The 16,545-nt window shown below is 42.4% G+C and overlaps 1 protein-coding gene across 9 annotated transcripts in view; it reads right to left on the reverse strand.

Moving 5' to 3' along the window:
• Positions 1 to 16,545, reverse strand: part of TANC1 (tetratricopeptide repeat, ankyrin repeat and coiled-coil containing 1) — a 212,151-nt gene that overhangs the window by 144,884 nt on the left and 50,722 nt on the right. For all 9 annotated transcript variants that reach the window (XM_081141752.1, XM_081141748.1, XM_081141751.1 and 6 more), the window contains one exon: positions 15,301 to 15,397. The gene's annotated coding sequence lies outside the window, so the exon portion shown is untranslated. The remainder of the gene's footprint in view (positions 1 to 15,300; positions 15,398 to 16,545) is intronic.

Here is a 16,545-nt window from a genome sequence, read left to right on the forward strand (position 1 = left end):
GCTCAGCTGTTTTTAGGATGCTCACATCTTCCACGTCAGTGGTCTTGAGTAAAGTAAAAGAAGCTATTAGATATTTGCTGTAATTTTTTTTTTTTTTTCAGTTCTTGCTTCCCTCCATGAATAGCAAGCCAAGGGAAAGAGCTTAAATTTCTATTCAAAAGGTATTCAAACCGTGACCTGGAGAAATTAAATAGTTATAACTGAGTGCAAAAGTAAGGAGCCCCTACACACACACACACACACACACACACACACACACACACACACACAGAGAAAGGAAAAAAACAGGACTGCTCCCAGTAAATTAAATTCTGAAATTAACATAGATCAGAGTGGAGCTACGCAAAGTCACCGAGAGTGCCAATGATCCATGGCCCAAAATACATAACTGGAACTTGATTTTATTGGCATACCTAAAGACTGTGCCCATCTGAAGGGGGTGGGAGGCCATAAAGAGCAGTTAACTATAGTAATAGGCTGGAAGGGCCAACACTGGCAGTATATAGTCCAGAGAAGCCTATCTGACACACCTGACAGTATCTATGCACTTATAAACACACACCCCACACCCAATTCTAGAAAGGGACCCATAAGGCTTTCGGAGCCCAGTGCTATTAAACATTAGTATCACGTAACTCCTTTCCCTTGTTCTAATTCTGCTCTGAGAAGAGCCTCATAATTTGGCTCCTTTCTCAGCCAAACAACAGTGGGCAGTGTGCTGGTGTAGTCAACCCCACACAACCGTCTGGCTTGTTGACAGATATTCAGGGAATAAATTAATAAGTGGATGTTCTGGCTTTAAACAAAAGCTCTCATGAGCTCTGTTAAAGAGAGTCACTTTGCCAAGTACCATCTATTGGAGAATACTGAGTTTCTGACCCCAGTTTGAATACCAAAAGGAAGCCAGTGGTAAATTCTTGAATGTAAATGCCACCAGGAAGCAGTCTTGTGAAGCTAGCCTGCGGGCTCTCCCTGAATGACACCTTCTGCATCATTACACACACATCCCTTCCCACACCAAGCTACTGTCATTTTTCCCCTAAAAAGGGTGAAACACTGTCCTGCCACAGAAGTCAGCCAAATAGAAATGATACAAACCAGCCTTCCAGACACAGTAATTCACACCCAGCTGATTAAATGACAAGCCCAACACACTGAAAAGGAATGGCAGAAGCTATCGAGTTGCTACTTGAGGACAACACATGTGGTCAGGAAGTACTTTATAGACAAGCATTTATGGGATAAAACATAAGAAATCGTGTCCTTTTTCACTTTAAATATATCATAGACCAAAATGCACAGGTTCAACTCAGATAAATACTGGCCAAATAGAATCCCTCAATTTCTCCCCATAAAACCTTAGCCTTTATGACAGCAAGTAGTATCAGTATATGGTTGAATTTGAATACTTAAAAATCTTTGAAAAAATAGAGAACTTCAAGCTGTCATTTCCTTAAATTGTATACTTTTAAGAGAGGAATGACCAGCCTCTAGCTTACAACAACTGAAATTAACTAATAGAGAATTCTCTATAATATTTATTTAAAATAAAGTAAAATAAAATGTGAGTATATGCGATTACCCTTTGAAGACCAATGATCTGAAGTCACCTGAATTTCCTTATTTTTCTACTAGCATACAACATCTAAGTTTTCCAAATGCCATAGAGTCTTCCTTTTAAAATCCCCAGAAATTAAATCAACAATCAAGCTTACTTTCACTTCTTGGATTTCTCCTTTAACACATAAAGTCTTTGGGGATAGGCACAATATCCGCGTGTTACGTGTTAGAATTCTACACTGTGATTATAAACGTATATAAAATATAACAAAAATCATCCTAGATAAAACAGTGGAATGAATTCAAGACAAGACAAAAATCTCTTCTACTGGCGATCACAATGGCAGTTATCATAACCATGAGCACCTTGTCTTAAATCTCAGACTAACAAAAGCATTAATAATTTTCCTCTTCTGGCTGCCATCCTGCCTGTTTATACAACTTCAAGTTGAATCTGTGAGCTGAGGGCAGGGACTATGTTATTCTTTAACAGATGCAAACAGAAGTCAGAGCACAGACTTCTCACCCACTCTGTTCTCAATATTTGTTGACAGATTTAATTAAGCTGCAGTGAACAAAGATGAGTGATTTCTTCCAAATAAAGCAATTAACCAACACTCTTATCACTGTTTATAAGTTACAAAGAACATTCCTATATATTCTCATTCACAAGGAATGCAAGAAACTCAGTTAAATCCATGTGGCATCAGGCAATGGGATACGAGGGAGGGACTTGCTGCATTTTGTAATATGCCTTCATGTCCACACCTGAATTAACCTTAAATTACTTATGTCAAAGTAATAGTAAGATCTTCTCAATTTATCCTGAACACCTGCTTTGTGCACACTCCAACTGAAGGAGTTTCTCCCATCAAACCATCTATCCGGCCTCAGAACAGAGCTGTCTCTGAAGGTGCCTCTTTTGTTTTGCCAAAATCAATGAAAGCCAGAGTAGCAATATTTACAAGTAAAAACACTAGGAACTAAGATGTGCATAATTTTTAAGAAATGTTTATTTCAGAGAAGGGAAAGACATAAAAAAATTCTCAATTCTAAGGGCTCAAATTTTTTCTCAACATACTAAGGTATGAGACTCATCTAAATACTCTTGTCTTCTGTATCTACCTTCAGAACTTTTCTTTGCATTAGCAACCTTTAGTGGTTATCAAAAGAAAGGAGATGGGTGGTGGCAGTGGGGGCTGAAGCAGCCTACAAGATAAATAATACAGAATAGAGCAAAGAAGAGAAAACAAAGACGTGGAGGTCACATTGGGGTTGGGGGAGGCTGCCAGAGGGAGCATTGGCTTTTGGGTGGAAATTCACGGGAAACTGCATTATAGAAGCTTCCTGAAAGCAAGAGCCATATCTCAACATTCTTTTAGAGATCCCATGAGGCTGGGAAAAAACAACCTTTGATGAATACTTGGCATTCCAGGAGGTTTCTCTCACATTTTTTTTTTTCTATGGTAGAAAAAGCCTAGGAATCAACAGACCTAGTCCTATAGCCCTGGTCTTAGCATTGTGACTGGGAACCAGTCACTGAATCTCTCTGGGATTCAGATGCTTTGTTCAGAAAAGCTGTGGGAAAGTCCAGTGGACTATTGATCCAGCAACCAGAAAGTGATCATAATAAGTAAAGAATCGGCCTTTGGTTTTGCTTAACCTTGCACAGCTGGGAAATAGGCCCAACCATTTGGTCTTTACGCAAGCTCATTCTAAAAATTGTACCTCTCATTCCACTGTTCTTTTCTTTATAGTTAGGTTTGCCTTAGGCAAAATGACTTCAAATGTGAGTATGAGTTACTAAAAGCATAGTCAATCGACAGTCACAAGTGATGTAAATTTAACCGTGGTCTGGGTAGGAAGTTTGAACTCAAATGTGTATGTTCTGATGTACAAAATTAAGTGGAAACTTCCTAGTAGGTTAAAACCACTTTTAACCTGTATTTAAAATATTCTGTAGGACGATACACAAATTCTTTCAGGGCAAGTGTCTTTAAAAAATCTGACTCCTGCCCTGGCCAGGTGGCTCAGCTGGTTGGAGCATCACCCTGTACACCAAAAGGTTGTGGGTTCAATCCTCTGTCAAAGTGCAAATGGGAGACAATAGATCGATGTTTCTCATATCGGTGTTTCTCTCTTTCTCCCTTCCTCTCTCTAAAAATCAATATATCCTCCGGTGAGGATTAAAAAAGAAAATCTGACTCACCTAAGATAGTGTTTCAAGTTGCTGGAAAATGACTACTCTATATCCAAGTTTGTTTAGAGAAGTTCTCATTTTGAATGCTACTTGGCAAAAAGGAAATTTCACTTTTGGAGGAAAATATGAAGAATATACTCCCCTCCGGATACAAGACATTTTTATATATTGTGAAGGGACTTGGCAGTCCAACCTCCAATACTATCATCTCCATAAAGCCTTCACAGGCCACGGTGGTCAAAAGGTATCTTTAATACCACATCGCACTTTGTACTGATACATGGTTATCAATTAAAATTACAGTGAGCCCGGCCAGGCGTGGCTCAGCGGTTGAGCATTGACCTGGGATCCAGGAGATGGAGGTTCAGTTCCCGGTCAGGGCAAATGCCTGGGTTGCAGGCTCAATCCCCAGTGGGGAGCGTGCAGGAGGCAGCTGATCAACAATGACTCTCATCATTGATGTTTCTATCTCTCTCTCTCTTCCTCTCTCTTCCTCTCTGAAATCAAGATATATTAAAAAATAATTAAAAAATAAATAATATAAAATCACAGTCAAAAATGCTTAACTCTACAATCCCCATGGTACCTACCAATGCACCTTATAAGGTACAACAAACCCACACACAAGAAAAACTCTTTAAATGAATGAGTAGCAGGGTTATTACGGAAGGAAAATCAAAACCAATGGCAATTCTCTCCTACAGTGGGTTGGACTAATAGTTTAGAAATTCTTCTGGTACCAAGTACTAGTTTTCAAGTTTATGGTCAAAATTATGTGGTTTATACATGAAGAACAGCACAAGGAATCAAAGCTGAACAGTAAGAGAATGAGACCTTTAAGGGGTATGACAGCCAGAAAGAACACGTATGGTGTCTCAAAGAGATCAAAGAGCAAACATAGTCGGAGTAAGTGGATGAAAAAGTCTGGTTCTTTCAAAAGAACTTAAAAATTTTGGATGTGGAATAATTCCAGACAATGACAAAGTCCACACGATGGCTAATACCATGGCTTAGTCAAGTAGAATGTCCTCGGGTGAGGGTTGCTGGAAGCAGAAGTCAAGAAACTTGATTCTTGGTTAAGGGTCATTGTGATGCTAATGCAGCAGGCAGGGTTTGAGATATCAACTGCTATCCTAATAACTAGTGTTTACTAAGTGTTTACTACATGTCAGGTAAGATGAAGATATATATATATATGCATACATATATGTATAAAATTCCATTTTATCCTCAAAAACATCATCTATGAAATAGTTACTCTTTTCTTTTTATAAATAAGGAAACAAAAGCTTAGAGAGATTAACAACTTTCCCAAGGTCACACAATGTAAAGGCTGAGCTCGGACTTGAACCCAGGGCTAACTTGAAAGCTCAGGTACTGAGCAGCTGCCCCCAAAGTCCTCGAGGAACCTGGGGGAGGGCAGACAGAAAGACGACCACGAGAGCACAGAGTACCAGCCTCAAAGACAAAGTGGCTTTTGCATGGGGGTGATAGTATAGTTGTTATGGACCCAGCTGAGGAAAGCTGAGAGAAAGCCAACATCAACTCTGGGCCCCAGGGGTCATAAGGCCAAAAGCTCATGGAGAAACACCTAGGGTTTGAAGATGAACCACAGTCTTTGACTGTGGTCCCATCCTCTCCCACACAGCTCTGGAGGGCGTGATCTGGGTCACAGGGTACTCCCCGGTGTAAGGTTTACAGCAACTGGAGACTCAAGTCCCAACCCTCATTATGGCTTTTAGCTCCATAAAAACCGCACTTGATTATATGCTCTTCTTTTTTCCCTTCTCCTTCCTGTTAAGTTTTCCTCTTGTATCATACAACACAGCTATGATCTCTAACTTATACTGACCATCTTCTTGCTGTGTAATAATTACAAATCCCTAAATAAAGAGAGGAGGAGCTTTATGTAAACAAAATGACTTTGGGCAAGTGATTTTGCCTTCCACAGACTCCTCTAACAAGAATACTGCTCCCTTTCCTGCTTGACTGGACAATTTCAGGTCTCCTCCCCCTGTAGGTGTTATAATTTTAAGGAAGAAACTTTATTTCCTGTTCATAAGACCACAGTAATCACAGGAGCAGGTAAACCATCACCACCGTTGAAAAAAGCGCCTCTGGGAGGAGTCTGTGGCATGGGTGACAGGCCTTCAGTCTGCAAGGAGAAGAGATCTTGAAGACATGTCAAAAAGTCCATTTTTCAAAAAGTGTTAAAAGGCACTCAATCAATCAATGCCAGCTGAATGAAGTCTGGTATTATAAATCTAAAGAAATTAAATTTTTAAAATTGCATTGCATCTGGCCTCAAAGTGAAAAAGGTCAGACAACTTAAAAATGCCTGGTGAAAGGGAGCTCTTCACGACAGAGATCTTGCTTATGTAGCTGACAGGTGGATCTTTCACTGAAATGCCCAGAACACAAGACATCAAAACCCTTCCTCCACTTGTCAGTGACTTGCTCTGATGCTCTGAACAGGTTATAACCTCCCTAACTTCATTAGGATGGGAGTTCTCAATACTCATGTAGTTTGTTTTTGTTTTGTTTTTTTAACTCCCCAGGCGATTCTAGTGTGTGGCCAGCTTCACTTCACTTACTAACTGTATTCCAGGCCCTACTCTACGCGTGTGTGTGCACACGTGTGTTCATTTCATCCTCACATCCACCCTCTGCAGAGAGTACTATAAATATCTCCATTCTACAAAGGCACAGAGAGGCTAGTGACATGCCCAGGGTCATACAGCTCACAGGGGCAAAGCTGGGGTGCCCATGTAGGCAGTCTGGCTCCAGAGCTTGACTATGCAATCCCTATTCTGTGCCTCCTTTTATGGATAAAAATGAAAGAGACTAGCTCCCAGGGGCCTGGTGAGGTGGTCATACAGACAAAACTTCCATGTAGAAAAAAAAAATCATCTTTGGATGGACACACACATACACACACCACCCCTGGAAAAGTATCCCATGCCTCAAATCTATACTTAAAAAGAGAATTTACCTCTAGGGAGAGACACCTGCTGTTCAGTTCCTTAAGTTCTCCTATGCATCCAACTTATCAGAGTTATTTCAAACTACATTGTTGTCACTGTGTGACCTGGAGGCACCATGCAACAAAATAATTCTAAATGAGCAAGCTCTCCCTGATCTCAAGGGGGAGAAGACTGGGAATTGGGCCATATTGCCAATGGGAAAGGTAATTTGGGGCAGAGAGCTCTGTCTCACATGAGCAATGCTTCCCCTAATCCTACCACTTGCCTGGAAGCTAGGAACTAGGTTATTCAAGCGGAACTCAAAAAACCACCCTAATTCTTACTGAATGAATTGCATGAAGCTTGTTAAAAGGTGATGGGATTGGGCAAGGAGTGGCCTGGTACCCAAACTTTCTTTCTCTAGGCAGTTTTACACAGTCCAATAGATGTAATAAAGTTTTAACCTGGGACATCAAGTTCTACAAGTAAATTAGGGTATGCCTGCAGTGAAGAGCTGAATCAAATCCATACAAGCCACACAGCATCATCTCTTCCCATAGCTAAAGCAAATAACACATGCATCACTGTGCTTTTATCCGAAATTTTTAAGGGAAACAATTCTTGGCCATACACATTTGGCTGCAGTAAGTAGTCTTAAAGGGAGCTGCCATGGGTCTGTGAGAAAGGTTGCATGGGAATGGGCAATGGTTTTCTCTTTTAATTTACTGTAATAGCCCCCAAATGGGGAATACCAGAGCTCTAGATAAAAGTCAAAGACAAGTCATGCCAGGAAACAAAAGCTAAATACGTTAAGATGTATATATTTTTAATGTTAACAAACCCAGTCTCAAAGCCAGATGAAAAAGATACTAGGGTGCCACCCAAGGCAAGAGTTTGCAACCTTTTAAGTGCTATGCACTGCTTCAGCAATCTAGACTCTCTAATTAGAATGCTTAGAGATGACTTTGACATTGAAATTACAAATTATATTAAAACACAGATATCAAAATACTATTTTAAAAAGCCTGTGATAATAGTAATGTATGCTTCTAAGTGTATATAATACAAGGCATAGCTGCAGGTCTAACAGCTACTGCAGTTTTCTAAGCAGTGATAGGCATTAATGATAGTTTAAACTACCTCCCACACTGTGATACAAAAATCTCATTTTTATGTGCCTAAGCCACAGGTGCTACCGATAGACATGGTTTGTTGTCCACTTTCATGGTTGAAGGAAAGGCCACGTTTTGGTTAGAGGTTAGTGAAAATGAAGATGTAAAAATTTTCCACCCATTCAAGTTCACAGAACCCCTGAAATCCATCCAATGACCCCAAGGGTGAGGGACCCTGACCCAGAGAATCAGAGTTAGGTCCACTGGAACGATTACTCATACCTGCCAAGAGCTCTGCTAATAGCTCAGGTGCTTCTAGAGAAACAGTAGCTCAGTTTTATCCCCATCACAAAACCACTGAAATTCAGAACATTAAGCAGTAATTTACTGATTGGCAAACATTAGCAGGATTGGGTATTCCACATATGCACCACTCCCAGCAGCAGTCCAACGTCAAGTCCCATGATTAGTTTTCAGAGTAGCCTGTAAAAGTTCCACTTAACCAGAAAGTCGATCACCACCAAATTACAAACTCACCCTCAATAATGAGCCTGGCATTGAAGGAGAAAGACCTGTGGAAATTCACAGTGACAATACACAAAAACAGGAAAGCCAGTTTAAATGTTTGGGACAGGTATATTTTGTATTGGTTTTGTTGCTTTCTTGGATGCTCTCCTTACCTTTTTAAAAAGCATTTAAGATCCAAAAATTAATCGGATCAGACTTTCCTAGTGACGGGGATGACCAAGGTTTGGTCTCTCCCTCCCCCACTGCCCCTCCTACAGTCAGGCCATTTCCCAGCTGCGTGCCCTAAATCCAGGGATGCCCTGATTTATAAATATAATTCAGAGTCCAAAATACATGAACTTACATTGGGCCACTGCCAATTTCTCATGGATCCTGGGTAACTGAGATGGGTTTTGTTTTCATGGTTAGGACCTACAACAACAGCTGCAAGAGCATAAGACCTTTTCTAGACTCATAAAATTACCGAAGTCTGGCTCACTGTTTCAGCTGTGGCAGCAGCCAAGCTTTCCCCAAAGACGCAAGCCTTGTGTGGTTCTAGAAGAGCTGGGGTGGGAGCTCTGTACTAACCTGAAGGCATTCAAACCCGGCCCAACAGCAAAAAGCACTTCAGCTAAATTTTGAATTATTAATTCCTATGCATTCGGGTTACAAATGTTATTTTTAGGAGTCCCATAGAATTTTAATCAAACCTATGACGTTCAAGCTTTACACCAGAAGTTATGTGGCAGGCCATGTACAAACATCAGATGTTCGTTCTGTAAAACCCAGTGAAAGGTTCAATTAAAGTCCTTAGTAAGTCTGCAGTGAAACCTTTGATCATGGATTCTGTCACCACTTCTCTTAACACACACAGACAGGATGAAACATGGCTCAACCTAAGGAACAACACTGGTATTGTAAAGTGGCACAGAAACCTCACGTGCACGTACAGATGCACACAGGTCACTTTTCTTCCAGGTTGGGGGTGGGGGTGTTGGGGTGTTGAGTTTCAGAAGCTACAGTCTCCAAACTGAGAAGGTTCCTTGTACATGTATATGTAGCACAGTTACAAAGTAATTTCCTAAATATGAGTGTGTGGTCCAAATGCCTCCCTTTAAGGGAAAACAGCCCAATTAAAACCTGGTGGAAAACAGGAACACATGTTTCTTGAATGTCTTTGAATCAGAGACAGTGGATGTGAAACTGTTCTCGATAATAATGAAGATGTTGCACAGATGTACTGTTTTATGGTCTCAGCGTAACATCTTTCTGGTACAACAAAATATGTGAGTCTGCAACAAAGCTGGATATAAAATAATTTTTTAAAGATCTGGTCCTTGTTTTTATGCACTCAAACTTCCCAGGCCAAGTCCCTTCTGCCTTCTCACAAACCTAATAAAGCCCATATTTCAATATACTGATAATTCATTGAAAACCACAGACATTTCATCTCCAACTCAGTTATATTATGACTTCTGAAAATTACCTCCTCTTAATACTGTAAATCCACTACAAATGGAAGACCCAAGTTTACTTCACAAGTCCAACGAACCACCCTGAAAATAGCAGGAGAGCTAGAGATCAATGACCCTGTGGCAGGCACTGCTAAGTTTCTCACTGTGAAGTAGCTTGTTCAGTCTTCACAATAAGAAGGGGGTAGGAACTATAACTGTCCTCACTGACAGAGATAAAGAAATTGAGACTTCAAGAAACTCAGCAGCCTGCCCCAGGCTACCCTGACCCCCTTGACCCCCACACTCCGCCTCCTCCCCTGGAGGACACGCCAGAACCCTGTCCTTGGCACACTAAGCCTTGGCTACCAAGATGCAATGATGTACAAGACCAGCTTCAACTGCACAAGCATGGGGACTAAGGACAGCATTATGACAAATTCCAGCGTTACTGTGATCAACGTTATTGGAATCTAGGTCGACGCTGAACCTCTGAGCCACACTGGGCCGGGCTCCCCACACACTCTTAAACATTGCTTATCCTTCTGAAAGAGAAACTGGATGCCATCATCTCAAATACCCAATTCCAAACCAATCAGTCTTGGCTCTCTTTTCTATCATTTTCCTTGGAAAAATGATCTTAAAACCACATTTTCAACTGCCAGCTCTATGATCTGTTTCCCCATTGTTTTACCTGTGCTACAGTGACAGTGCTTATTCCCAGCTTGCTGGCATCGACCATAGCAACAAAAACTCAGCATGTCCAAAACGAAGCTCATCTTCCTCTTCCTCCAACCTCTAAAACCCACTCACCAGCCTGTGTTCCAGGTTCCTGCTGACAGGCACTACCCCCTTTAGTCCACCAGCCAGACTTGTGGCCTCTGTCCTTGTCTGATAAACGTCAAGAGTTACTAAGTCTCACCAAATCCATCTCCTCTTCACTCCCTCCCACCATCCTGGGGAGGCTTCACTATCCTACAGGACTGCTCCAAAAGCCCGCAGCCTGATTTCTCTAACTTCAGCTCAGTTAAAGAGCATCGGAATCACCCGTCGGGCTTATTAAACAGACTGCTGGGCCCCATCTCAAGTCTCTGATTTTCAGGTGTGGGATGAAACAGGCTTTGCATTTCTAGCAAGTCCCAGCTGATGATGATGCTGCTCCTCGGGGTCCATACCCTAAAAACCACTGCTTCAGACACTCCCCAGTCCCTTTCCATCTCACAGGAGTTCTTCCTGAATTGTGTCTTCACAGATGGGCTTAATAAGCCTTTTTAAATCTGAAGATTTAGGCCTGTGATAACAAAATTTGAACAGTAAAAGCTGCTACTCAAAGGCCTACCATCTTCAGGTACATTATCTCTGTCACTTTGCCGTTAAAACAACCCTGTAAAATACACAGTAATACCCCATATTTATAGAGCAATTTTGTAAAAAAGAAAAAAACTTAGAAAGGTTAAATGATTTCTAAATTCCACAATGAAAAATTGGTTTTATATATTCATTAAAGGGGACCCTCTCCTCAGGCAAACTGTTACCAAAATATGATGGGAAAGGGAGAACTATGAAGAAAAACAAACAGCATTTTCTTCTCAGGATGGGGCAAAAGGAGACAATGAGGAAACAAAATACAAAATACTCTGGGCCACCATTTAGGGTTCCTTTTGGGACAGCGCAAAATGTGTCCAAATCCACTCTCCCAAGATCAATTTAACAGAATAAAGAAAACTTCCGTAGACTGCTTTAGCTGCCCTGACTATGCCTAAATATGAACTATCTGGGTTTTGTAGATTATATCTTTATCTGTTCTAAAACAGTTATGCTCAGAAATGATAAAAATTAGATCTACATATGTCATCCTTATTAACAAGAACTTTATCTGAAAGAGCCTTTTCTGCCTTTATTACTGGGAGCACATGGACGATTCAACCAGCATGATCATATACATCCAGAAGAGTTTATACTTTCACATGCTGTCATTTACTAACAAAAAAAGAGAGGCTCCTCTGAGCTGGCCAATTATTGACTTCTACAACAAAAAAGAGCTTCTCAAAAACCTTCCAGAATTTTAAAGAACTTTCCCTTATGCCATCCCTTCTGATTCTCATAAAAACCTCTCTGAGGACACACAGCATGATCCCATCGGCCTAATCTCAGGTAGCCCAGCTAATGCTCAGCTAATAAAACCAGGGATTGAACCTGGATGAAGACATGGACCATGGTTTTGCCATTAAGAGTCTTGTCACTGGGCACCCCTACTATGTGAGAAAAAATATGTAGCCTGAAACACAAATATGAATGAGACCCGGTTCCTGCCCTCAACAAAGTCAACCCACTCACCAGAAGTCTAAAACAGCGCTGTGGCGTCATGGAAACAGAGCACGGCAGTTCCAGATGGCGAAGACTTTGGAGTCAGGCAGATGCACCCCATAGGTCTCAAATCCCCAAATCCTAACTCCACTCACTGTGCTTTACATGCCCTTTGATCCTGGGCTATAACTTAATCTCTATGAATCTCAGATTCCCCATTTCTAACAGAGATGACATACCACAGAATAGCAAAAATTAGAGATAAACAAGTGACAGGCACCTAGGACTACACCTAGCATGAAATGAAATGTATGTTACATAAATAGTTGATATTGTCTCATGTTATTAGATCTGCTGATATAGGCCCAAGTACAACTTTTAAAGCCCATAATAATGTCAGTGGAATGGCCTTTTCCTCTCTTATTTGGGACATTAAAATGATAGGACTGAATTGCCAATTAAAATATGGGGCTGACCGAGGGAGGGTGACGGATGAATCACTGCTGGCTTGAACCGTGCCAATGACCAAAGTGGGAAAGCAGACAGAAGCATGGGGGTGAGGGGACTGGGGTGGGGTGGGGGAGCAGGAAGCAGGCAATAATTAGGAGAGAAATGAATTCAGTTTGGATATTACAAGTTAAAAGTACATATGAGTCATCGAAGTAGAAATGCCTAAAGACTGTTTGAAATGAGGGCCATTAACATGTGGGTGGTAGCTGAAGTCATGGGAGCTCTGAGGTCCCCCAAAGAGGCTGAATAGACTCAAGAAAACCACCAAGGATGAAAACCCAGGAAAAGGCTACATTTAAGGGCAGACACAGCAGGACCTAGGAAGAAATGAAAGAAGGAAAATAAGGGCAGTGTAAAGGGTATAAAGGAACCCAGAGGAGGAAGCTGCAAACGAGGAGTGCTACAGAAGAGTCATGTCAAGAGCCCTATCAGAGGCCATCTGTGACCTTCAAAATAGCAGTTTCCATGACCTTGAGGCCATGGAAACCAGGTAAGTCTTCTGTAAGGTCCCCCCTCAACGGTAAAATTCTGCGATTTCAATATAGAAACTCCCCATGTTCCATTAGACCCATCATATTATTAAAATCTCACCTAAAAACCAGTTGCAAGGTTTTCTTTCTTAGGAAGGGAATTTGCAAAGCAGACAGTTAAAAACCACAAGAACTACTCAAAATGACCTTTCCTGGTAAGCTCCTATCTACTTCAAGTCAGTCCCAGGGAAAGACAAAAGAAGAATTGGCAAATTTGCTGCCACCCAGAAACTAGAGAAGGAAAAATATATATGTAACTTACTAAATAAACTTCCTGCCCAACAACTCTCTCAGGGCAATACACTTAAATTGCTATTTCAGTGTTACTTTCAGAAATGTATTACCAGGGGTCGGAAGGCTTTGGTTTCAATATGCAAATCTGTGCATAGTCTGGTAAAACTCCATGTGAGCAGATTCCCACCTGGATTTCTAAATAAGCCTACGCTCTTGTTAAATATAGTAAATTGTTCTTCAATGTCCTTGTATACTTACAACCGTAGAAAGTGTTGTCACAGGCAATTTTAAAGTTATAAAATGGCTCTGCGATGCAAATTATGGCACAACAAGGGACTGTTTGGGTTGGCAGTATAAACTGGCTAAACTAGTTAGGAGAGTTCAAAAATAATTCCCCCCAAACATCTGCTCAGGCTAAGAAAGAGGTTTTTGTTTTTATGTCTACTCCACATACAAATATTTTTCAAGTAGTTACACAGCATCACCTTTTGAAGAGCTTTAAAAAAAAAACAACCATACCCAGCAAGGACTCCCTCCCCATCCTGAAACCCTAACTTGGCACACCTGGGCATGTCTCAGTGTCCTCATTTCTAAAGCTTCATGGGAGATTCAGGTGTGTACTCCCCCTACCACGTTCCTGTTGAGAAGCTTTGCCTTCGGAAGGACCCCCAAAGTTTTGGGGAGCAATGTGGCTGCTCCGTTCTTCACGGATGAGCAAGGCAAAGCAGGAGGGGTGAATGCAGAATAGCAAGCCTCGGACAGATGGCAGAGTGCACCTGCATGTCACATGGGCGTTTCAAGAATTCAGAGGCTTGGAAGCAGCTTTAACCTTGACCCCCATCTTCTATGGAGGAGCATTTCCAACATGCACACAGAAAAACCAGTGCAGTTTTCGGCGCCCCCAGTCAACAATTTGCTCAGGACCTCAGATTCCTGCTCCATTGCCTCAACTGTGAGCAGCTGAGCACACATGAGAACAGTCCTCCAAGCTGCGCTCACTTAAGATGGGACTGGAGATTGTTCTCAGCCAATCCCTCTCTTCTTAGAGGAAGGAGGAAATATTTGAGTCCTGCTACATGCCACACGTGAAGACAGGGAATGCAAATAAAGGATGAATGCAACCAAAATCACCCACCAGGAACCTCCAGCCTGACTAAACTGAAGTAGGTACTTTTGTTTCATAACTTAAAAGTAGGACTGACTGCAGTACAAGAAAACGACAGTACAGGAGAAGTTCAGCAACGTCCCTGAAGTCCCTAAAGCCACACAAAGAGAATATCCTCCCTGAAATCTGGGGGAGGGGAGCACAGCTCAAAATAAGTTACAAGACAGCCTGCAAAACAGGTGGGAGACAGAACCTAAGCCAGCTGCAGCCGGTGTGACCCTATAAAGCCAACCCAGGAAGGGTAGCGAGGTAAGGTGGGTTGTGAATGTTCCCTTGTTTGCGTCCTGGTAGCTAAGGAGGCGTTTGTAATTAAACTTCACAAAGCTCTTCACAGGGAGTGTGGAATAGGAGAATGACAATGATAAAAAATGGACATTCAGTCCGATAGTATTAAAAACCTGAACAGCTTTTATCAGTTTGCTTCTATGCATACAAACTGTCAGCCAAGATACTAAACCATTCAGTCAACATACATTAAACGTTTTCAGTGGGAAAGTACTATGCCAGACACTAGAAAAAGACCAAAAAACCCTGAAGTGGGCACAAATAATTAAATTAGAAAAGTTTTCAAAGGATGAACTGAAGCACCCATATTATTAAGAGTGCTTTAACTTAGACACCGATTTTTAAAATTATCCTTAAATTTGTATGAATAAAAACCCGATTTACCTTCAAAGCCCTCAACATTTTTCAGAAAACAGTATATCTTGGAAAAGCTGGTCTGCAGTACAGTTCCCCCTCACCTCAGAGGTCTCACTCACCTCGCCTCACCCCAGGCTCCGCTTGCTCGCAACAGGGAGGAGCTGTCTCACTCGGGGGCACCGGCCAAGTTCCTCCGAACAAGCCGACCACAGAAAGCTGGAAGGAAAATGGGAAAAAAGAAAACCTGTCAGGCACACTCACACGGTGAGGCACGCAGCACAGAGTTTACAAAACCAGTTACAAACTCCTAAAAGTCCCCACGAAGCCACGATGGAGAGGAAGGAGACATCAGCATATACATCTTCTTAACCGAGGGAAAAGCAGGGCGACTCTGTTCAAGGTGACCAGGGGCCTTTACTGAAAGCCCCTCGTCTGGAGCAAGGCACTGAAGTGTCCCCCTTACCTCCTGCACTACCTCAGGTTTTCTCTTTATGTGATGCTAATGGGGTTAAAGCCCAGGACACAATGAAATGTTTCACAGGTTTAAGATAAGGAGCCAAGAACCTCTCTAAGACACTCGGTGTTCTGAAGTTCTGCAGAAGACCTCCTTCCCACATTTCCTGCCTCACTCCCCACAGGCCCCAGCTAGTCTCTACACTCACCATTTCCAAACACAGCGCCCAATTTCACGCTTTAGCTCTCCCTGTCCCCTCATCCTGAAACACCTCTCCCCCACTCTGGAAATCACCCTCCTCCAGGCACAGCTCAGGTGTCACCTGCGTGGCCCCGCCCCCCACCCCTCGCCAGTCCTTCCTCTGCACTTAGCCCACCTTGCTGGTACCTGTGTCCCAGCATTTGCTTCCTTCTGCCCTGACCTCCCCCTCCTACCAGTTTCTCAAGGGCTGGTCTCACCTGCTGTCCCCTACACCGTCGCCCTGCTCTGATCACGTGTAGAAAGGCAGCTGCTCAATCGTGTGTGTTGACTAAAGGATTCCAGCAAGAGGTTTCCCATGACTGACTCAGAGTCTTTCCCTGGGAAATATACTGTTACACCAGTCCTGGAAAACGTTCCTTTTCAAGGGAGCTATCCATGCTCAAACACAGAAAACCCGGCTCTCACCCAAGTCAATTCCCTCCTCGCAGCAACCCAGCCGGGCTTCACTGCCAAAGGACAAAACCGTGGGTAGTCACATTTGGGCCAACCAAGCCACCTTGGCAGGGCACCTGAGTACTAATAGGCTGGTGCATGCAAAGGCTGGCTGGAGGCCTCGTCTCCCTTTTAAGTCTGTTTAATGAGGAGCTCGAGACAACACGTTCCCCTTACCCACCAGGATTTCAAAGATGAGAACGGGAGCTCGGGCGCT

The sequence above is a fragment of the Miniopterus schreibersii genome, assembly GCF_964146895.1.
Source record: "Miniopterus schreibersii genome assembly, chromosome: 7".
In the NCBI taxonomy this organism is placed as follows: domain Eukaryota; kingdom Metazoa; phylum Chordata; class Mammalia; order Chiroptera; family Miniopteridae; genus Miniopterus; species Miniopterus schreibersii.